Consider the following 22918-nt stretch of genomic DNA (forward strand, 5'->3'; position numbering starts at 1 on the left):
TGCCTCCCATCCATGTGGCTCCTCTGCAGAATGGGCACTGCTGGGATCCAGAGTGCTCTTCACGGGGCTGTTCTGGTGTAGTACCCTTAGTAAAGTGTCCCTAGTGCGGTACCCTCAGTGCAGTATCTCCTGTGCAATACCCTCAGCATGGTACCCCTACTGTGGTACCCCCGGTGCGATGTCCCTACTGCAGTACCCCTGGTGCCATACCCCTAGTCTGATACCCCCAGCGTGACAACCCCAGTGCGCTGCCCCTACTGCGGTACCCCTGGTGCCATACCCCTAGTGTGATACCCCCAGTGTGAGAACCCCAGGGCGCTGCCCCTAGTGCCGTGTCCGCTGTGTGATACCCCCGGTGTAGTGACCCTGCTGCAGTACCCCTGGTGCTGTACCCCCCGTGCGGTGATGCCACTGTGGTATCCCCAGTATGACCCCCAGTGCCATACCTGCGGTGTGACACCCCTGGTGTGATATCCCCAGTGCAGTACCCCCAGTAAGATACCCCAGGTGCGATACACCTGGTGCCGTGACCATGGTGCAGTACCCTCACTGCCTGGTGCGATATCCCTGGTGCAGTACTCCTAGTGCAGTATCCTCCCCATGACACCCCCGTTGTGGTACCCCAATGTGGTATCATCCCTGGTGCGATACTTTCTGTACGGTACCCCCGGTATGACACCTCCGGTGCTGTACCTCCGGTGTGACACCCCTGGTGCAGTACCCCTAGTGCAGTACCCCCACTGCGACACCCCCAGTGCGATACCCCCGGTGAGGTACCCCCAGTATGGTACCCCCAGCGCGGTACCCCCCGGTATGACACCCGCAGTACAGTATCCCCAGTACAACACCCCCGGTGCGGTACCCCCGGTATGATACCCGCGGTATGACACCGCCAGTATGGCAACCCCGGTGCGGTAACCCCGGTCCGACACGCCCGGTAGGACACCCCCAGTCCGACCGCTCCGGCGCGGCACCCCGAGTATGATAGCCCTGGTGCAGTACGCCCGGTACGACATCCGCGGTATGACAACCCCGGTGCGACATCCCCGGTGCGGCACCCCCAGTCCCACAGCCCCAGTGCGGTGCTCCCGCCCCGCGCGTCACTAAAACTCCCGGCGGCGGGCGGGCGGTGACGCCACCGCGCCGGGCGGGGCGGGCGCGGCCCATTGTGGGCAGGGGCCGGGCGGGCTCCGCGCCGCGCAGCGCAGCGCCGCGCCGGCAGGTACGGCGGGCGGACCGCGGGCAGCGAGCCCTCCGCCCCGGCAGGAACGGCGGCCGGACCGCGGGCACCGAGCCCCCCGCCCCGGCAGGAACGGCGGCCGCGCTGCGGTGAGTCCCGAGAGCCCCTCCGCGCTCCTCCCCTCTCGGCTTGCTGCGCTTTTGGCGGGGGGTGTTGCCCTTCTCCCGTACCCCGCGGTCGTGCCGGGGGTGGGTGGGGAGCGCCGGCAGCGCGGTGGGGCCGGGGCTTCTCTGCCCTTCCCCGCCGTGGGGAGGGCGGGAGCGGCGCCCGCGTCCCACTCCGTCCCGGGGCGCTGCGTGGGGCTGTTCCCCGGGGGCAGCGCCGGGGCCCCCGCGGCGCCCGCTCCGCTCCCGGGCCCCCGGGGCATACCATGTCCCCCGCTGTCCCGGGGTGTCCCGGGCGGGGGGCCCCGCCGTGCCCGGGCGGTGCCCGGCCCTGTGGGCGCCGGGCAGGGGGCGCCCACGCGCGGGCGTGGGATGCGGGATGTGGGATGTGTTATGTGGATGCTGCTGCGCTGCCTTCTCCATGGCAACGCCTCCGGGGGCTGCTGCGGCCCCGGCGCCGGCTGGCACGGCGGCTCCCACCCCTGCGGCGGCTCTCACTCCGGCGATGTGACGCCCTGCTACCCGCAACGCCCTTCATGGGGTTTCCCCATGTTTTGGGGGTCTCAGCCCCCCCAGTGTTTCCCCACAGGCACAGCAGTCTGGGGCTCCCCTCATCGTCTGTATGAGCCGAGCAGATGGTGCTGGAGTCACACATTTGGCTGTGGGCGCGCTCTGGTCCCGCCGTTGCTCTGATGTGGGAGCCGGGATGGGAGTAGGATTTTGGCATGTCCCAGTATTGGGCTGTGGCTTGGGTACAAGCAGATTTGTGGCTCAAGCCCCAGGCCGGGAGATCGGGTCTGGGATTGGCTGCACCCGTCCGAAAATTCTGGGAGATTCAGGACAGGGGGCTCCTGTAGGAGGGACAATGCCCTTGCTGCATGGAGCCTCAGAGGTTGGCACCCACCCACTGCCATGGCTGTGCAATGGCTGTGGTCAGATCCTGATCTTGAGTCACAAAGTCATCGGTGTGAACAGTGGCGTTTCATCCTTGGGGTCTGCATTGCTAGTGGGCGGCTGAGCTGTCTCATACATTGGTGCTGGTGTGAAACAGGTTTTTTGCATCTTTAAGGGATCAAGGTTAGTTTAAGGCAAATACAGATAATGATTTGCCCCCTGACAAAACTGGTGGGGTTGTGCTGCCAAACCAGGGGCGAGGGGTTCCCTGAGGAAATCATAGGTGGGTGGAAGATCATGGGGTGTGGCCAACCCCCCCCCCCCCCCGCCAGGTGCTGGCGAGAGGGGAGCCCATGGCACAGGCAGCTCCAGTGGTTTCCATCAGGCCTGAGCACTGCAGACAGCCGGCATTGTACAGCCAGCCAGCTTCTCCCAGCAGCACCTAGAGGGAGAAGCTGGCTTTTTCATTTTTTTTCCCCTCTCTAGAGGTTAATTCTGATGCTGCCTGCAAAATCGAGTGCTTGTGTGTATTAATGCCTCCCGTGGTGAACCACGATGCAACCTCGTTATCCTCCCGTGCTTGAAAACAAGGTATACCAAAGCTATTGGCATTCCTGTCCTGCCCATCTTTGGGTCCCATTAGGAGTAAATGGTTCCTGCAGCATCTGGACCTTTTTCCATGGGCGCTGGGGTTTGGTGTGGCATGCACTGGCCTCCAGACCTGTGGGTCAGACAACCACCTTGCTGTTCCTCGATTAATGAGTGACTCAGCTTGCTCTCCCCATGGCCATAGCCAGGACCTGCCCCTGCTCTGCTGGGAGCAGGAAGCAAAAGCCAAAGTCCGTGATCTCCGACCGCCCAACATTGTGTGACACGGGGACAGGAGGAAGCACTGACGCTTCCTGGCTCTGGCCGGCGCTCAGCTGGCGTGTGGCTCTGCCGGTGGTGCCCTGCCACGGCCCCGGGGTTTTTGGGTCCAGCCAGCCAGGCGTGCACCCTGCTCTGTGTCCTGGCCTCCGCCCCAGGGAGGCAAACAGGATGGGTGAGGTGTAAAATCAGCGCTGAATCCGCTCCCCTGGGCTTGAAACGGAGTCCAACCGGTCTTGACCTGAGCTGGCTCCTTATCTGAACCTTTGTTTGTGGCAGAGGTGCGGGAGGGAGCAGGAAAGGGACAGCCATGGCGGGCAGGCTCCTCCGGTGAGGATGGGCAGGAGCTGGGGACAGCCGGTCTAACTGGGTCATGTTTATCTTCCTTTGCTTCTGAGCTTTGTTTTGGTTTCTTACTCTTTTTCCCGCGCTGTCATGTCACAGCTGAGGAACCCAGCACAGGGGAGACATGGAGCTGTTGAGTGGTTGGGCTTCCCACAAATACTACTTGTCAGCGAGCCAAGAGTGGCTCCTTGCATTCCATCTTCCTGCTTTGACTTTTCCGTGCCTTGACCATCCATGCTTGGTCAATGCCTGAAGGTTTTTGGCTGATGCAGTTGACAGCAGTGCACCGTGTGCACAGGGAGCAAACGTACCTGCTGGATCTATTACCTGAGCCGGTTGAATGGGGATACTGGTAGATCTGGCACCACCAGAGCGGGTGGTTTTCTGCCCATCCTCCTCTGGCACAGACATGGACTGAGCTGCTCCTACATGGCCACTTTTATCTCTGAAGTATTAATAAATGGAGCTTGCCTTTTTCTGTGAGCCTTTTTAAGAGGCTGGCGGGGCTGCCTTGAAGGCTTGATCGGCACTGCAACTCTTCAGAGCTTTTTTTGTGTGTGTGCTCCAGCAGTCGATAAGCCAGGGCATCCAGCTGTCAGCTTTGCAGATTGCCAAAGCCTGCTCAACGACATTTCTGCAGGCTTCGCTCACAAATGAGGATTTTGTTGGACGCCTTGGTTTCTGACTTGATGCTGGTAATTAAATATCTTAACTTGGCTTCAGAAAGCTGCCACTGCTGTGGAGTGACTGGTGAGGCTTGTGTGGAGCAGGATGCGCTTGTTCTGCTGGAATTGAGTGTGACCTAACTACAATTCTTCAACCTGCAATTTATTTTCTTATAAAAATACACATTTTTATATGAGTAAAACCCTTTTAAAGGGGGAAGATAAACCTTGTGTTTTACTGTTGTGCTCTTAAGCTTGCATGGACCTGCTGGGACAGCTGTTTATTTGCATGTCGTGGCAGCTGAATACCATAAAATTCAAGTCATGTCCATATTGATTTTTTTCCCCCTCCCTTTCAAGATAATCATATGTGTACTTTTCACTTCTGCACCACAACAGACATCAGCACCATGCTGAAAAAAAAAAAGAGCTGATCTGAACAAAGGGCTGTAAATTGGGGAAGAAATATTGCGTGTCTGATTCTCACTTGTGTGTTGGTTAATCTAGATGCTCAGGCATATACATTTACTCGCTCTGGTGCTTACCATACTAGGGGATGAGAGAAACAACTAGTAAAGGGTTGGAAAGTAGTTAAATATTCCAGCAGAAGCTCTTCTGCTTATTGCATTAGCTCCGTCATCCTTAATGATATACCTGGTCTAGTGGAAGGTGTCCCTGCCCATGACATAGGGATTAAAACTAGATGATCTTTAAGATCCCTTCTAACCCATCCTGTTCTGTGATTCTATGATTTCTAACTTTCTGTTTAATGCAAAAATCAGAGGCTCCTCACTCCTTGCTAGATGCTGGTTGTGATTTGCTGTTTGCCTTTGACTGTTCTTTTCTCCTGCCACTTCCTCAATCGGAATTTGGAAGAAAAGATACGTTGGTGCCTACTTACCCTCCTGCCCCCTCAGGAGATCATTTGCACTTGGTATCTCCTGCCCTCGTGGCATGTCAGGAGGTTTTGGAATACACTGAGGAGCCAGGACTTCTGGGGTATCATAGAAAATCTCATCTCAGTGAATCATAAAGCTTGTAGATCTTTGTGGCCACAGAGAAGAAAACCAGAGGGAATGGAAATGAGAGAAGTGGCCTGGCACACCATGAAGACATGGTTAGTGTACTGGAGAGTTTCATGATCTGAGCTGACAGCGCTTTGTTTCATGATTGGTGTGGCCTGAACACCAGCCACCTGAATTACAGCAAATTAACCAAATTAACGCCTGAAATTGTCTGAACATCTGCCTGTGTTTTCCTCGTGGTGAGGTTGGGTGGGGTCATTACCAAGGGCATTCATTCCATGCTGTGCCCAGGTCTGGAGCAACCTCTCTGCACTCCAATTGAATCTCTGACAACCCCATCCTGTTGGTGCTCTTTGCAGCGTTCACTCCCAGCCCTTTGCAGGAGTTTGTTGTAAATATGCTAAATGGAAGAGGTTTGTGCTGCTTGGAGCACCTGGGCGAGGAGGTTGTTCATGGCCTCTTCCTAAAATCAGCCAAACGGTTGGGTTTGCCCAGCGCAGAGACAGTCACTGATGAGTCAGTGTTACCATGACTCAGTAAACGTATTACTCCTCATGGGCAGAGTTACCCTGAGAGTCTGTGTTCAAAATACTGCCTTGACCCTCTGGAAGGACCATGTTGGTGAACAGGCACGTTGTCACCCACCATGACACGCACCAGCTGGTCATCACAGTGGTGGTGAAATGTCAAACCACTGGAGCAGGGCTGCTCCTTCAGCCTTGTCTTCATGGAGGACATTCCGGTTGCTTCGCTGCTGTTTGGATTTTCCTTTTATGTTGTTTTGGAGCTCTCATGGACTGGGCATGGAGGAAATACAGCAGTGCAGTTGGTAAGAGCTGGTGCCTTGCTTGCTGGAGACATCCTCATCTTTCTCAACCCGGAGTGCCGAGCTTCCCGGCATTTGCAGGGCCTGGTGGATGACTGAAGAGTTATTTGCTGTGCCAGACAAGTGCCTTCATGTTTCCCTCCTGCATTCCTCGGGGTGAGCATTGCATAGCGATACCTGTTAACCTACGTGCTGCTTACCTGAATCATGTCTGCCCTGTGCACGCAGCTTCCCTGCGTGGAACTCAGGGCTCTCCCTCTCCCAGCTGCTCCGTCAGCTGCCAGAGCTTTTATGAGAGGGTAAATGAAATAAGGTGTGGAGGAGCCACAGGAGTGTCCGGCTCTGGCTGCAGTGGTGAAGGCGGCAGTTCCTGCTTTTACCACACCTCCTGAAGGGACAGTTTTCAGAAGCTGAACCCAGTGACCCAATTACCAACCTCTGGATCTGGACTGTTGCCAAGAGTTTTGCACTGAGGCTCCTCATCCCTTTTTGCACAGGGCACTGGGTGGAAAGCAGCCACGCCAAAGCTCAAAACAACTTAGCAGCAGCCAGAGATTGGTGAGATAAAGAGAGGGGAAGGACCCAATTAATCCACCTGATTTATGCCCCTCCTCAGAAGAGCAGAGTAGAATGCAGTGGGACCTCCTGGTGTTCCTTACTCTCTGCTGCTCCTCTTTCTCATGGGGCTTTCATCCTGTCTCCTGTGTCGAGGGGCTGGGCTGTTGGCAGATCCTGCCCTGGGGCACTGTGGCAGGAGGAAGCAATTCAAAACTGTGCCATTCAGAGGCTGACTTGGGGGGTGGTGTGTGAAACACCCGCAGCTGGGCTCTGTACCAATATGCAAAACTGAGCTATGGAGCTTGGCAGCTTTTGGGGAAGGCTCTGCAGGGTGTTGGTTCCTTACATGCTTTGCAGGAGGAGGATCAGCTTGCCTTCCCTTCTAGCAAGTGGGGAATCCTCAGAGATTTCAGAGCCCAGCGTCTGAGGGTGTACTGTCACCAAGCAGGAAAGTGCACACGGTTTTTGGACAGGAACACAGTTACCTGTATGCTGAGGCTGCAGGGCGTGAGAGCTGGAACTGTGCTCTGCACCTGGAAGTCAGCCTTGCACTGCTTGAGCTGGGAGAAGGGGACAGTACTTGTACTAAAAATCAAAGAAAACCGGAGTGTGAAAATAGGGGATGCAGCAGGGCATTGTCCTGGAGGGTGGCACCTGCAGTCAGTCGGGTCTGGGGTGTAAGAGGGAGAGTGCAGTGTGTCAAGGGAGCAGAAAGACCCACAGTTTTATGCTGTTCAGGTGAGTTTCTAGCAGTTTTATGCCTGTTAAGGCAACCACTGTTAGCAGGTCTTCCTCCCAGTTCCAGCAGGGAAGAGGAGGATGGAGGAACAGTCCAGAGACAATTTTCCCCACCCCAAACAGGCACGATGAATTGCTTGCTGTGGCAAGCGGAGGCAGCGCAGAGGGACGTTTTCTGGCTCAGATGTGTTGCATGACATAGAGAGCCTAGGCTGTGGTGGGTCTGCCTTGCTGCTGCTCGTGCATATTTCTTTTGTCCAGACCTTTCCAAGGCAGGTCTCTGGAGCTGCACATCCATCTGACTTTCACCTAGTCACACGATGGGGCTTTTTGGGGTGCCTGTTTCTTACTTGGCCTCAGTATCTTCTAAATAAACAGTGCTTAGAGGAGCTGTGAACACGTGTGCCATCCTGGAGAGTCTGCGTCAGCAGTGGTCCGGTGCAGCTGTTTCCTTCAAGGATGCTTGTGTGGATGTGAGTGACTGTAAATCTGTTTGTGTAAAGCTTTCTCTCCTGTGACTTCAGTCACCCTTCATGTTCCCATTGTTTCATGCTGCTGCTCGTGGAAACCACAGCCCCTTCTTGCTAGAGTTAAGGATGAGATGGCAGAGATGCAGCTGGGAATGTGGATACCCTTGCCATGCCTGGCTTTCACAGGAATCTAATGCAAAGGATGCTCGATTTACTGAGGTTTCCTTCCCTCTGCCCCCAAGGCACTAGGAGTGTCTTGGCTGTGGCTGTGTGCCCAGTGCAGGGAAGAGAGGCTGCTCGCTGCCTTAATGTCAGGGTAAGCCTTTCGGGTGCCTGGTGTTTTTCAGCTGCCCTGTTTTGCTTGGCATTGTTCTCCTTGCATATCCCATGCATAACTTTCAGCTACCATGCCTCTGCTAAGGGATACTTGCCCAGCTTGCTCATGAACAGCCTGGTGTTGGATCTCCTCCAGCTCCATGGGGAAAAAGCAGCCCCATGGTGATATTTCCTTGGGTTTTCTCTTTCCGTCAAGTCCCAGGGCTTCTGCCATGCCTATGTCTCAGCCTCCCTGCAGGAGACAGCAGGGTTAAGGCTCTTGGAGCTTGGGTGTTGTTCAGTGGGGCTGGGTAAGCATCAGGCAGGAGAAAAGCTGAACTTGCAAATCTGTTCCTGGGCGCTCCGGTAAGTCATGCCAAGGAGTGTTTGAACTGTGCTAATCCCTGGTGCTTCTGGAGCAACCTTGTTTACAGCAGCCAGAGCTTCAAATGGGTGTTCTGACAGATATTTTACGCAAGCCATTTGCTTACCAAAGCTCTGTGGGTCTGAGAGATTGTTTTTCAGACCTCAGCCCATGTGCCATCTCCTCATCCCTGCGTTTTGGAGACATCCTGCAAAGAGAGTGGAAGCTTTTTGGGGACATCTTGGATCCATTTATGAACTCCATCTCCTTTTCCATGGAGAGTGCTGCCTGGCAAATTGCATGTGAAATAGCAGGTATCTCTGGAGCCATGAGAAATCTCTACCTGTCACATAGAGCAAAGAGATGTTGAGGAAAATTTCTGGAGCATGCCAAATACTGTAATCGCTACAGTGAGTCTGCTCTTGGGTCTGGGGCTGGAAATGAGCCTTTATGCTCAATGTTTTCTCCCATTTACTTTTATATTAAATGCTGCTCTTCCATTCACTGGGTTCGACAAAATTAATCATTTCTTAATTGATGCAGTGGTGATCATATAGTTGTGTTCAAACTGCAGCGATGGGCTGTGATTTGGGTTACTTAGTGCTAAAATTGTGCTGTTCCCTTAGTTGGCACACCAGGTCTTACCTTATATCCGAGCTTTTAAGCCATCCTATCATGTGACAGCTTTCAGCATGAGAAAAAGAGATTAAAGAGGGACTTTAACCTCAAAATACTCTGAATTTATTTCCAAAGGATCGTTTGTAGTTGCATCAGAGGAAGGAAGCTCTGTTGGTTTTGCTCTGAGGATAAGGCTGAACTAGGTGAGAGACGTGTGAGACAGTGGTGATGATGTGTCTCGCAGCTGTAACTCTGTTGCCTCATGTTCATGGTTTTTTCCCTTTGCCTTGTGTTTTGGACTATGTTTTTCACTTTGGTGGAAGGCAGCATGTGAAACTGTGTCTTTGGGGTCTGGCATCCCCGACATGCCACAGGGTGTTGGACAATTAAGGAGGGGCCCTTCCCTGGGGATGCCAAGAGCTGAGGTCCAGCTGTGGCTGAGCTCCAGTGTGTTCTGAAATGCACGTCCTTACTCTGGGAAATCGACTCCAGGAGTGGGGGCAAAAAGACCCGTGAAAAATGGCTGCTCATTTTTCCAGGGGGCAAAAAAGCCAAAGCAAACACATCCAACAGTCGCCTTGTCAGATAATGTCATGGGGATGTCCTTACCCAGCCCCTGGGCTGGACTCAGTGCTGCTAATTACAGCTTGTCTCGCTGTGAAAGGAAAAGTTTGAATCTGTTCACCCTGGAGTTCCCACAGCAGCTTTTTGGGACAGGACCAGCTCCATATCTCCATGCCTGGAAGTCCTTGTCCAAGGCCAGGGACCGGACTGTCCTTTGCTTGCAGCAAACGCTGGGTCTGTGAGCACTCGATGTGGCTGAGGAAGGTCTTGGAAAAACTCCTCTCTGGCTCTCTGCACTGTAGTGAACCCACCTGCTGCAAAAGGCCCTTGCAAAGATGCTCTGGAGCTCAAGGGGTGTTGCTGTAAAGGTCCAAAACACACAGCCTCCATACTTTCCAGTGCAAGCCTTGTTTTTGGCTCTGTCCTGCTGGAGGATCCGCAGCTCAGCTCTCCCTTGGGTGCAGTGCTTCCTGCCTAGCAGAATTGGCTTGCTTTTGGGAAAATAAACAGGCCTTGTGTGCTGGAGCTGGGAGTCCCAGGCTGCTGCACAAGGGGAGAAGGTTGTAACCAAACGACCCTTTCATCACCTGCCTCTCTCTGCAGGTGCCACTGCTGCAGCTGCTCTGCCCTGCTGGAACTGGGCTGTTGCTTAATTTATGCGCTGGGAGAACAGCTTTGTGTTCTCGTGTTCTTGTGTAGCTCCAAGAGGGCAAATCAACCTTTCCATTTTGCACATGGCTGTGTTTCTGTCTGGGATTCCATGTCACTGAAGCTTGCGGGATGCTGCTGCTGGGGCTGTGGAGTTGGTTGAGCCCATGACACACATCTGGGCAGAGGAGCAGGGTGGTCTCTTACTTGAGCTACAGGGATGCTTGGTGCTTTCCCAGTGCCAGCTCCAGGTTATGCAGTGCCCAGTGCAGCTGGATGTTCACAGTTTGCCAGTGCTGGTCTAACCCAAAGCCTATTAAAAGCCCACAGGACCAAGTCTTCCCCTTCCTCCTCCTGCTTCCTCCCCCTCCCTTGCTTTTCAACACCAGGTTTTGAATAAATCATCTAGGATGTGATCATGCAGGAAACTCGCAATTTTTTTTCACAGCCAAATTCAGAAGTGAATTCAGCTCTCCAGGGTTTTGTGCTATTTAATCACGAGGTTCCCCATCCTTTCTCCTCTGTCACTTGTGACATGATGTCTCCTTGACTGCCTAAGCTTTTCCTCTGCTTCTGCTTGCCCACAGAAACAATAGTTGTTGGAAATGCTCTTCAGGAACCCGAAACGGCTGGGGATTGCCTGTGGAAAATGCAGATTTAATCTGTATTAGGTCTTTTTGTTATTTTGTTTACCACTTGGTTATCCTTTTCCTTCAAAGAAAAGCAAAGCCCTTGTTCTTGCAGAATTCATCACTTGTGATGCTTTCCTCACTGGAAGTAACATGCTCAAAATCCTGCGTTCCTTTGTGCATCTTTGCTTCATTTTCTTTTTCTTTGTGGGTGGGAGCTTAGGGATATAATGGGCAGATTAGCAACTGTATTTGTGGAGTAACCCATCTTTGTGCAGGTCTGGCTGGAAACCAATTAAGCTTGTCTTGATCTCTAAATGAGATTTTTGTCGAACGCCTTACCCAACCGCCTTCTGCATCCATTAATAGCAGGGTGGGATGAAAATAGCTGAACGTGGAAAGATCGCGTGTTGGATAAATAAGAGGCGTTGGCTGCGGGGAGGTTCCCGGGATGCGTGTGAACTGCTGCCTCTTTGTGTGGTTGTTTTGTAGCTCCGGTTCTTGAAACCTGGGATTAGGAGCATTTGACTGCAAGTGTGCAATCTCCTGCGGTAGCGGGCGTGGGGTCGGAGGAAAAGCTGCTGGATAAGTAGGGAACATCCCATGGACTTCATTACTGTGCTGGTCCCTGTTCCTGTAATATCCTTGGGGCGAGAGCAGGGCGTGTTTGGGAGCTCCTCGTGACTCTTAGTTGTGGGTCCCCCAAAGTGCCTTGGCCTGGGTGTATCTGTCTGGTCTTACGTTGCTTTTTAGCCTGGAAAACCCCTGTGGCTTTGCAAGGGGACATATTACATGGCCAGTCTGGGGGGACTCTGCCTGAGTGGTGTTTGCTGCTGCTTTGATGAAAACCAGTCCGGGAACAGCACTTCAGTGCGGTGCTTTTGAAGAGAACCTACTAAGTAAAGATGCCTTTAATAAGCCGTGCCTTCGGGGAACCCTTCTATCTCTGTCCCAGACTGTTTCTGCATCAAGATAAGGTTGCAGAGCAGCTGGATTTGTGCTCTGCTTTTGGAGGTGTAGGAGGGGGAAGGGCACTAGGATTTCTTCAGGGTGCACAAATTTATTATGATCAGTTTTATTTGTAAAGTAACTACTGACAAGCTGTGCACAACCTGATGCCTTCTTCCCTGCATGCCTGGCTTTGCTCTAGGGACAAATGATGGCAAGAGCGATCTCAAGGGAAGGATGAAAGGAAAACATTGGGTGAACTTGCAGGGTGTAGCTGCTGTAGCATGTGCGAGACCCTCCTCCTGCCCTGCTTGGTCCTCTCCCCGGAATGTACAAACCAACATCTCCCTGCATGCCCCACACTTTGCTTTCCATCTCCCCACTCTTTAAATTCCAAAAGCTCTTAGGTTGTTTGTGGAAGTGTTGCTTTTTTCCTTCTCCCAGTATAATAGTACCCAATAAGAGATGTGGGTCTAAAGACAATCCATGTTGTGCTGAAGCCCATGTGCCAGGTCAAGGAGGATGATCATCTTAATGGCCCCTGACGTCTTGGCGTTGCCAAACCTGGTCCCTTCCTATGCTGGAGAAATTTAGGTCAACTTGAAAATCCTGAATCCACAAAGACCTGGATCTGAGTGAGACAAGTCCCTTGCAGGGTCCCATGACAAATGCAAAAAGCCTCAGAAAAGTCTAGAACTGGGATGACTGGAAGATGGTTTTGGTGCTTGGTTGGGGGCTGTGGAGAGAGGGGCTGAGAAAGCACCTTGCCTGGGGCTGTTTTCTTTTTTTTTTTTGGATGCCCTTGATTGTAAAGATGGGGAGTTTTAATGCCAGTGAGACAGAAAAATACCTGGTGGCAGGTTCTCCCCCAGACTTCATCCTGCTGTCGTGGGACTGAGCCGGTTGGGTGCAATGATCTGATATGGCATGGCAGCCGTGCCCCGTGGAGATGCCTTCTCCTGGGAGGAAAATGTAAAAATAACCACGTCTTTGGCTGCGTCTTTTGAGTTGCGTGAGACTGCAGCAAGGGAGATGGGGGGTGAAATTATAGAAATGGAAATTAGGCAGGAAAAATGAGCCTTTCCCTGGGAGGCAGATCCTAAGCAAAGCGAAGATCCTGAAGACCATGAGGGAAATGTTTTCACCCTCCTCCCATACTGGGCTGGGGTGCAGGGGACACACGGGAGCTGGACTCTGGGGCAGCTTGAGGGGGCCTCCCATTGTCCCCTGTCATCCTCTTCCTCCCTGTGGGCTGAAGGAGAGGCATCACCACATGGGTTTCTGCACCTCATCCTGTGCTGTGGCTCTGGGGTCTAGACAGGTGATGCAAACCCTTGCTAGACTGTGTCCTGCCCAAGGCTTTGGGAACCTGTTGGACCCACTCTTCTGCCTCTTTGCTATGTATTTTCCTTTTCAGTGCTTTCATGGAGCAGGTCCATTCCTCCGTGGGGGACCACTAAATTGTGGAGCTAGGAATAAATCCGTGGGAGGTGTGGTGGATGGTGGACAGGCCCTCCTGGCATAAGCGGGCTCAGTTGATTTAATCTGTGGTGGACCCAATCTCCTTTGTTTTCCAGTTGAGCTAAATATACCCTTTGAGTTGTGTGAGGCCAACTCCCTTTTTGATTATTGAAAACACAGGAACATGGGATGCAGCTGGCTGCTTCCAAACGGAGCCAGGAGGAGAGCAGGATGGTGGATCCCATGGCCAAGACTCATGTTGCTCCCTCCTGCTTACCTGTATTTGGATGATGGCCAAGGTGTGGGATGCTTAATAGGCATCTACGTGGAGGTCTCTGGCTCTGGGAATGCAGAATCTCTGGCTCTTGTGTGACGCAGATTTTGGAAGCACTAGGTCTTCCAGCACAGCTGTAACCTTTCCATTGTCTGACAGGTTTTAAAGTTTAGTGGTGCTGCTGCAGCTGCTTGGGCATGGGTGGTGGCTTTAGGACAGAGAACAGGGCCCTCTCCATCTTTGCATAATTCCCAGGAGCTGTTCAGTATTTCTAGATGCAAAGGAATAAAAAGCTGTTGGTCAGCTTGAGCAGAAATTGAAAGAAGTTTTAGTCTTGGAAGGCAAAAGGACAATTAAATGCTAGTGGTGTAATGTAATGTATTAGTCCAAAGGTGTCACCAGGGAATTTATGTGCCTGGGATTAAGATCAGGAAGTTGTGGCCATTGGTGCCTCTTTGCACCCTGGTCTTTCTATGTGGGTGCTCTGCCAGAGCTACTGCTTAGATATCTCCTGAGGTTTGTCTTGTGTGACAGCATCTCAGATTCTGCTGCATTTGGCCCTATGAGAATCCTCAAAAGACCACAAAGTCCCAACAACAGGTAAAAAGGGCTTCTGCATCTTCCCTGGGGTGCCAGCCTCAAAGCCAAGAGTTGCTTTATCTTTTCAGCCTTCTCTATTGCAGCCTTCAGAGGACTCAGGAAAGCAGTTCATCAGGAAAGCTTTGGCAGAATGTGGCATCAGAGTCTCCAATATTGGCAACTCCTGAGTTAAATACCCTGTGTCAGCCATGCAAGTGCCTTGTGCAGGTATTTGCTGGAGGCTGGCAAACCTCTATTCTATTTGCTGACCTGCACTATGTGACCAGCTTATCTCTGAGCAGCTGGATTTAACCCTCTTATCCACCTCTCCTCTGGCGGTGTGGTGTGCTGACCCACTGGACTCTCCCACTCCCAGAGTGCTGGAAAGAGTCCAGGTGGCTGTAGCCACAGCTGGAGGTGGGAACTCCTTGGAATGATTGCTTCTGTTATTTCAAAAAAAACCCAAAACCAACAAACTCCTGGATTGGGATAATTAAGCTGATTGAAGTGTTTGAATGAGTTTCTTTTTAATTAAAAAGTATATATCTTGTCATGGTCCCCAAACTAATGAGCCACTGACCTGCTTTACCCCTAATTTGGCTTACAGATGGAGAGGGGAGGAAAATTATCACAGAAGCATAGAATGTCCTGAGTTGGAGTGGACCCACAATGATGATCGAGTCCAACTCCTGGCCCTGCTCAGGACAGCCCAACAATCTCACCATGTCCCTGAGAGTGTTGTCCAAACGCTCCTTGAACTCTGTCAGACTTGGTGCTGTGATCACTGCCCTGGGGAGCCTCTTCCAGTGCACACTCTGGATGAAAAAGTTTTACTAATACCCAGCCTAAACTTCCCCTGACGCTGCTTAATGCTGTTCCCTCAGGTCCTGTCAGTAGTCACCAGAGAGAAGAGATCAGTGCCTGCCCTGAATTTTAGACAAAAGTGGGGGAAATCACCTTTACCCTTGAAAGGTCAACTTGGCTTCTGTGGCGATGCCCAAGTTTGTTAGTTCAGAGAAGCAGAATTACTCTCCAGGGGCAGGACAGTTTGTGCTTTCCTGGTGTCTCAGGAGCAGAGCAGCACTCCACCATGGGGTGAGCTTTCTGCTCAGAAAGGTGAGATCTCACCTCCCTGCCCTCACTTGGGCTGCTTTGAAAGCAGAGGTGTTTCCACAGGTACCGTTGGAAGAAGGTCCCTGGGTGAGGGTGAAAGCCAGAGTTGGGTGGTGGCATGTCCTCTGCCTCTTCATCCCTGCAGTGTTTGCTGGGCTCAGCTCCAGCCCCACATTCTGCCTTTCCTCTTTGCCATTTTAAATGATTTCCAGTGAGGGAAGGACGGTATATTCCTGAGTGACACTGACTGTTCTGTATTACTTTAGGTGGGTACAGGCAGGGAAGAGAGGCATGTGATGCTCCTGGTGGGGCTGTGGTGTTGGTGAGCCCATGACACACTTCTGGGCAGAGGAGCAGGGTGGTCTCTTACCTGAGCTTGTGGAATGTTTGATGCTTTCCCAGTGCCAGCTCCAGGTCATGCAGTGCCCAACACAACCGGATATTCACAGCTTGCCAGTGATGGTCTGACCTCAAGCCTGTCAAAAGGACTGAGTTTTTTGCCTTCCTTCTCCTGCTTCCTCCTTTTCCCTCACTTTTCAATTCCAGCAGCTGAAGGAAGCATGCAATGCTCAGGAATGCCCACAGGCTGTGCCACAGCAAGACTGCAGCATTTTAGGACTGCAGTGGAGGGTGACAGTCACCAATGCTGCTGTGCCTGACCTCAAAGATGTTCACAATGAGGGTGATCTCTGAGATGGCACAAACAGAAAGTGCTTGGATCTGTCAGCCAGGCATTTAGGCTCACTCTCCCTCTCATCTGTGCTGAGAAGGACTGACAGAGCTTGCAGCCTTCCCAACTCTGAGTTCTGGGCCACTACAGTGTTATTTATTGTGACCCCATGTGCTGTGAGTGGCATCTGGCACCCTCTGTTTCCCTCACCTGTGCCCCCCAGTGCCATGCACAGCTCATCTGCTGCAAGGGGACATTTGCAAACGCTGCAGTGGTGCAAGCCTGTTTATTTTTTAAATTCTCACCATGTAAAGCGGCCATTCCAAAATAGGAGGGTGGGAGCAGGTGGTCCATCCGTGGCAGCAGTTCCTGGTCCATGAGCCAGGAGGATGCTGGAGCACCAGGAAGATGTTGGGGAACCAGGAGCTGTGCCCTGGGGCTGGGAGGAGGTGACAGACCACATCACACCGGAGATGTGAAACCCATTAGCATTTTATTTTTCAAAGCCAACGCACGTGGGAACGGTAACCCCTTGATGGGAGTTAAATGAAAAGGCGTGAGAAGACATGTTTATTTATCAGAATACTAATCAGTGCTTGGGGAAATGGGGTGTGTTTTGGGGAATGGGTGAGGAAGTGTGTCAGGGAGTGGGTGAGTGTGATCAGTGGGGACCACAAACACAGCTGTGTGTGCCCTTATACCTTGCTTATCGCTGCTGGGAGTCCCTGCCTCAGATTGCTGCCAGAGATGCCTTACTCTTTATTAATCTGCTGAGATAATTGTAGTTTTAATGTTTCCAGCGGGGAGTTCACGGGAGGCGTAGGCTTTCCTAGAAGACCTCTGTGGGTACCGTCCTAGAGGCATCTAACAACGTGACTCAGCATCTTTGCTGGTGGTGTTTTAAAGTGGGTCTCAAATTTGCACTGGTTTTTAAAAACTAGGAGATGATCTGAAGATGGGGAACCGAGGAACTGATCCCAGGAGGTGATTTGGAGCTATAGAAAGCATTTTGAGCTGTGATTAGCTGTGCCTGCTCCTGCAAAAGGCTGCTGCTGAACCCATGGTGGAAGGGCAATGCCTGACCCTGGTTTGGCTGATGAGGGTGTGGGGGAGTGCTGCCAAGTGCATAAAAACTGGGGAGATGCTTTGTGCTGGTGAATGGGAACATTCTTCTCACCTTTTAATCAAGAAACTATCAGATGAAAGTGTGTATTGCTTTGTTAGGAAGGTGATATTGGGCATCCTGTAGCTCTTCAGTCCAGCAAACTCATACCTGGAAGCCAAAGCCAGATGGATGCCATTCTGAACAAGGCATGGGAACCTCCGGATATTTATCTATTTATGAGCTGCATTTAACCACTGGAAAAAACACTTACAGAAAATGGCCTTTGCGTTGGCTCAGCATCCTGGATCCAGTCCACAGGTAGCCCTGAAGGGGGATTGAGTGTGATGAAAGCATGTTAAACCATCATTAGCGAGAGAAGCAGTTAAGATTAATGAGCTGCAACATTTGGGAGCCCCATACTCTAGGAGAGATCACTTTCAGAGCAGACACTTCTAGTGTAGCTTCACAGGGCTGGGGGAGGACATGCAGGAGAAATCTGCAGGGATCTGTGTCACATTTTACCAGTCCGGCAGCCCCACCTCCATCTCCCGTCCCATGCAGTGGCTGCAGCCAGCCCTGTGTAAGCCAACAAGCAGGTGTGGATGGAGCATCTGCGGATGTGAAACTGATGTCAAGCAGCATTTTTGCCTGCTTGCTTACAAAAATCATCCATAGGCTCTGCCTGCTGTGGGGCAGAGAGGTGGTGACCGGGTGAGATGTGACAGTTCTGCCTCTGTATCGTCCTGTGCCAGCCCCCTGAAGTCCTGTAAGAACTGTCTGCTCTGAAAAATTGTTTTCTTCTGGAGTGTGGAACTGAAGTGATGGCACTGCAACCTCTCGCTGCTGAGGATAGCCCTCATTTTGTCTTGTCCCGTTGATCTGAATGAAGTAATTTATAAGGACATTTTCCATGAATCGATAAATCCATGCTTGCTGCTGTGCCTGGGAGGTTTAATTTGCTCTAGATACTGCACGGGCTGTCTCTGTCCTGAATTGCACTGTGAAGTTCTGCTCTTTGGGAGAGGATAGGGATACGGCTGGATCCTCTGGGAACCTGCTGCCAGCATCTGGTTGTGCCTGATCCCTCTTAATTGTGCACCTCCTGGTGTGGGCTAAAGAGATCAGAGAGGGTGCAAGGGCAATAGTTGCCCTATGTGTGAAGTTTGAGGACTTAGTCTATTATGCCAAGCAGTTCCTGATGTTACAGGTCTTGGGGAAATAGAAGCCAAAAAGAAAGGAGAGGAGTGAGGCTTGGCCTTTGAAGGAGACCACAATGCAGAAAACTGGGTTACAGGTAGGTTTCCCTTTCACATCTCCACGGGGTGCTTCCTCTGAAGAGGTATTAAAGAACTCCTGTTGCTCCCTGCCACCTCCTCTTCCAAAAGCTGCTTTTGTGACCCCCTTGACAAAAATGCACGTATGTGTTTACAAAGCCTGTCACTGGATCTGCCTGAAAAAAGGGGATTCAGAAACACAGCTCTGCTGCATACAGAGGAGTTAAAGATAATGCCCACACCCAACCTTGTTTCCCTTGCTTTGTCTGATCACCGTGATCTGGTGAGGCTGGAACTGTGGTCATGAATGGGCTCATCCTGCTGCCAAGACCTGGGAGGGGACTTTGCTTTCAGCTATGCAGTATGGATTTGGGGTAGTTCCTGATGTGTTCTTGTGGCACAACGGTCATTTTGGGAATCTCTGAATTGGTGGGGTGTGGACTGGGGTCAGCTGTCACCACGATCACCTAGAGCCCAGCTCTCCACCCCATTGCACCTGCCTGGCTTTGCTCCCAGGGACTCCTCCACTACTCCTCCACGGTGGCTGTGAGTGGATTTTGTATCTCTTGGAGGTCAGAGCTTATGCTGGAGAATCCAAAACATTCCCAGAGCCAAAACACGCCACGGGAAGTGGGTGCGTGCCTGGTCTCTGGTTCTCATTTCCTTCATTGCTGTGAGAGCAGTGGAGCTGCACATGGGGTTTCAGCAGGGTGTCCCCTCTTTTGTTCCTTTATATTAGAAAAGTCTGTGCATGTGTTTATATTTAAAAACAGTATGTATTTCAACATGGCAATTTGTGAGCTATGCCCCTTGGGACTGGTCTGGTTGGGTGAAGGAGGGGTGTTGCTCACAGCTGCCTACCTGTTGCAGCTGTGTGATGGTCCTGCTGGTCCAGCCGTTCTTGCACTTGGAAATAACAGGTGTTGGAAGGTAATGATCCCAAACCTGCTCAAACCCAGCTAGAAAGGGTGAACAGGCTTTGATGTGAAGAGGCTTTGGAGTAAGTCTTGCTGCACCAGTGGAGAGACTCTGTTGCTGTTATTTGTATCACAGCCTGGGCAGGCCTTTCCATGTGTGCCCATCTTGCATTTTTCATCCTCTTTTTCCTGCATGCTTTGGTGGTGTGTTGAGATGAAACAGATGCAGCTGCTGGTGGCAGGGCTGGATGTGGGCTTGCTGCCCATCCTCTGGGACAGCCAACACAAGGTCAAGGCATCACTGTGCTAACGGCAAAGTGAAGCAGCCATATAAAGTTGTCACTTTAAATAATAGCCATAATGATTTCTCCTCCCTTTCTTCCTCCCCATGCCCATGTTTTTCCCTGTCACCGTGTCCTTCCCCACCCACAACCTGGGGCTGCCTGAATCCACTCAGGATTTATGTTAAAAGGGAAATGTTATGTACGTAATTAAATCGTCGTATTGCTGGATGGAAATGGGATTTGGTGCTTACCGCTGTGACTCTTTCTCATGCGTGAGGGTGAACTGATTGATTACTGAGGTTTGAGATTAAATATTCCCCTGAGCTCTGCTGGCATTTAGCATGATGGGGGGAGGGCAGAGAGAAGGGGCAGAGGGAAGTGATGGTTTTCCTCCGAGGCAAAGAGTATGGGAGTGTCTACTCAGAGCACATCCCCTTGTCTTGTGCTGCAAACGGTCTGCTGTAACAGAGGCTTCTGGTGCTGGTATCACGGGCCACAACAAAGCAGGTGCCTTACTCTGCATCCGTGATGGTGGGTGAGCTGCTGGTGGGCTTTGCCAGTTCCTCTCATTGCTGTATTGAGCATCCCATTACATCCTATCCCATTCCTGTGGCTCAGCTGCATCTTCATCTGCCCACATCCCATTCCTGGCTTTCATCCCTCTAAGTCTGGCAGTGGGGTAGATCTGCTGCCCCTTTCCCTTCTCATTAGGAGCACACCTTATTTATTTATTTTCCTTAATTTCTTCTAATGCCAAAATACCTTTCTTTTTGGTTTCGATGGGAAGGGAGGAAAAACCCCAACGCGCCGCTCCTTGAGTGCGCGGTGGGAGCCTCACCGTGCCGGAGCAGGTTGGAGAAACTCACCTTCACCCGCTTCCCTTGAAGTCTAATTTTAGCTGAAGGCGACGGGATCCCTCCAGGGTACGGCAGAGGTTTCCTATCAGCTGCCTAGACCTTAAGAAACATGCACACAAACAAAAACACCACAGAAGCACTTAGGTTTATTTGGGTGAATTCTTTTAAAACAGGGTGTGACTTATTTTTGTGAGCAGCTCTGGAGCACACTTGGCTTTGTTCTGCTGCAGTCGGGTATTTCAGGTCTTCCAAGATTTCATCAGAATAATTAGTTACTGTCTGTTTTTACCTTCTGTTTTTGTTGCAGGATTTCCAAAGGGCGTATTTATCTTCCAGTGTGCTGCCTAAGTGTCGCTTAATCATTAAACATCTGATTTCCTCCAAGTTATCTGTCATGCTGCTTATGTAAGTAAATAAATAAAAAAAAAAGCAGGGAGGGTGGGGCTGGTGTTCGTGGATTCTGCTTGGGAGGGTTGTAAGGATTTTTCCTGATTGTCACGGGTTTAATTGTGAGTTGTCTTTGGTTCCCAGCCCGTCATGTGGAGATCAGAGGACTGTGAGTTTGGATTGGTGCTGGATGACCCAGCCAGTTTAATGAGGCTGCTTTCAGCCAAGCTTTGGTGTATACCCCAGTAAACCGGCAAGAGCTGTGTTACTCCGTGGCATTCCAGGAGGAGGGGGAAAAAATGGCCTCACAGAAATTAAGGGATTTTGCTTTCACTTGTGCAGTTATGGCTTTGACTCCTTAACCCAGTGGTATCCCTTATAAAAATCACAGTTCTGTCTGGAAATAAGTTAGCACTGTGGGTTGACCAGGATTGGAAATTGTGTGTTTTCAGCTTGTACTTGGATGTTTGATTTGGGAACGGGAGCTGGCAATGCACACATTTCCCACCTCTAACATGGGAGATGATAAAGACACAAAAAATCACTGCAGAGGAGGATGGGATGGCTGGGAAGCCTCTCTGGGCTTTGTGTCCTTCCCTGGGAGAAGCTTGTGAGATGGAGGGGGGCAGTACAAGGACAAGGTGGGACCAATGAAATCTGCAATGGGTGACTTCAGTAGACCCAGGGAAATGTGCTTGCATGCAGGCTGAGCCTGGAGTTCATCTTCTCTCTGTGTTTTCGGAGAGTAAAGACAAGCCACAGTGATGGGACCTGTGTTGGACTCTGCTGAGGCAGAGCTGAAGCTGGGTGTATTTCCCACATCCTGTCCACTTCACCCAGCTCCAGAGAAACATTTTGAAGAGATGCTGGCACATCCTCTTTCCCCTCTGGGACTGATGTGGCTGTCACAGCCAGTGCTGGGTTGCCCATGGCCCTCACTCTTTCTGCTCTGGTGTGCATGGAGGTGGGAAAAGCCCGATTTGATGGAAATGTTCTTAAGAAAGTCTGTCAGCCTGTTTTTTTCCTTGATGTTTACCCATCTGGAAAGCTGGTGAAGGTTCAGACGACACCTCCTGAAGCGGTGGGAATGTGTGATGTGCAGCACAGCCATAGGTCCTGCCTGGCATGGTACCTCCACTGATGGATGCTGGAGGGGGTGGCAGGTCTCTAATCCCCATCCTGCTGGTGTGTGTCTGCCTCCTTCACTCAGCCTCTTGTGGATCTGTTTGGTTTGGGCAGAGCGAGAGGTGGAGAGGAGGAGCAGAGCTGCTGGGAGTTGAGGAGAGTGAAAGCACAGAGGGGAGGGGAGGTGGGCAGAGTTGTGGACATGAATGCTGGGAGGAAAAGGAGATGACGTAGCTCATTTATTTGCCTGGTGCCTTAGAAATTGCTCAGTTAAATTAAGCATTTACTGGGGAGCCTCATTTGGCTTTTAAATAACTTTAAAGTGTGTGAATGCTCTGTGTTGCTTTCTGTGGCGGGAGCCACCTCCTGTCCCCATCGCTCTTTTAATAAGTGTCCCCCTGTTAAAAGTCCATCTTGGGTCATGGGAGGTGCAGCTTGGTGGCCACATGCTTTCAGAAAGCCCTTCCAGTTCTCCCCAAGCTTGTCATGAGTTCAGACCATCCATCCTTTGACTTTTTCTCATCTGGCTGCTGGAGGCTTTGGTGATTGGGACTGACCATGGGTACCCTCTTCCACAGAGGCCGTGGCATGCCAGGAGCTTTGTTGCTCATCACACAGCACCAGCTGGTTTGGGATGAGCTGGTTGGTATTCCATCCACTTCTCTATGAGCATCTCACTTCAGGCAGGGCTGATGCCCCTTTGGCCTTCCTGTTGTTTTGCAGGGTATTTCTTCTTTTCTTTCAGCCACCTGAAACACTGCTCCAAGAGACTGATTTTTTTTCCTGAGATACCTTATTTCCCTGGTTGTCCCTTGGTGCAGAACTGGATGTTATTTGCACGTTTGGTCGTCCTGCTACTTGGTAAAGGAAATTCATAATGCTTAGTTTTATTTATTTTCTGTAGAAAATGAAAAGTTTTCAAGCTGTTTCCTTTTCTTGGGCTCCAGAATAATCCTCCTTCATGATGGAGGATGCTAAAGGCAGACATAGGTCCCAAAGATGGGGATGCAAAGGATGCTTGCTTAAGAAAAAACTCCATCTCAGTCAAGGGTGG

The 22918-nt window shown here is 51.4% G+C and overlaps 1 protein-coding gene across 2 annotated transcripts in view; it reads left to right on the plus strand.

The window, feature by feature from the left end:
• Nucleotides 1-1169: 1169 nt before the first annotated feature.
• DAAM1 (dishevelled associated activator of morphogenesis 1) overlaps nucleotides 1170-22918 on the plus strand; it is a 95045-nt gene continuing 73296 nt past the window's right edge. Inside the window, exons 1-2 of one of the 2 annotated variants that reach the window (XM_071557304.1) lie at nucleotides 1240-1329; nucleotides 20660-20757. The gene's annotated coding sequence lies outside the window, so the exon portion shown is untranslated. Of the gene's footprint in view, nucleotides 1330-20659; nucleotides 20758-22918 lie in introns of both variants that reach the window. The other variant, XM_071557305.1, reaches the window with a different exon arrangement.

Source organism: Pithys albifrons, chromosome 6, assembly GCF_047495875.1.
Source record: "Pithys albifrons albifrons isolate INPA30051 chromosome 6, PitAlb_v1, whole genome shotgun sequence".
Lineage (NCBI taxonomy): Eukaryota > Metazoa > Chordata > Aves > Passeriformes > Thamnophilidae > Pithys > Pithys albifrons.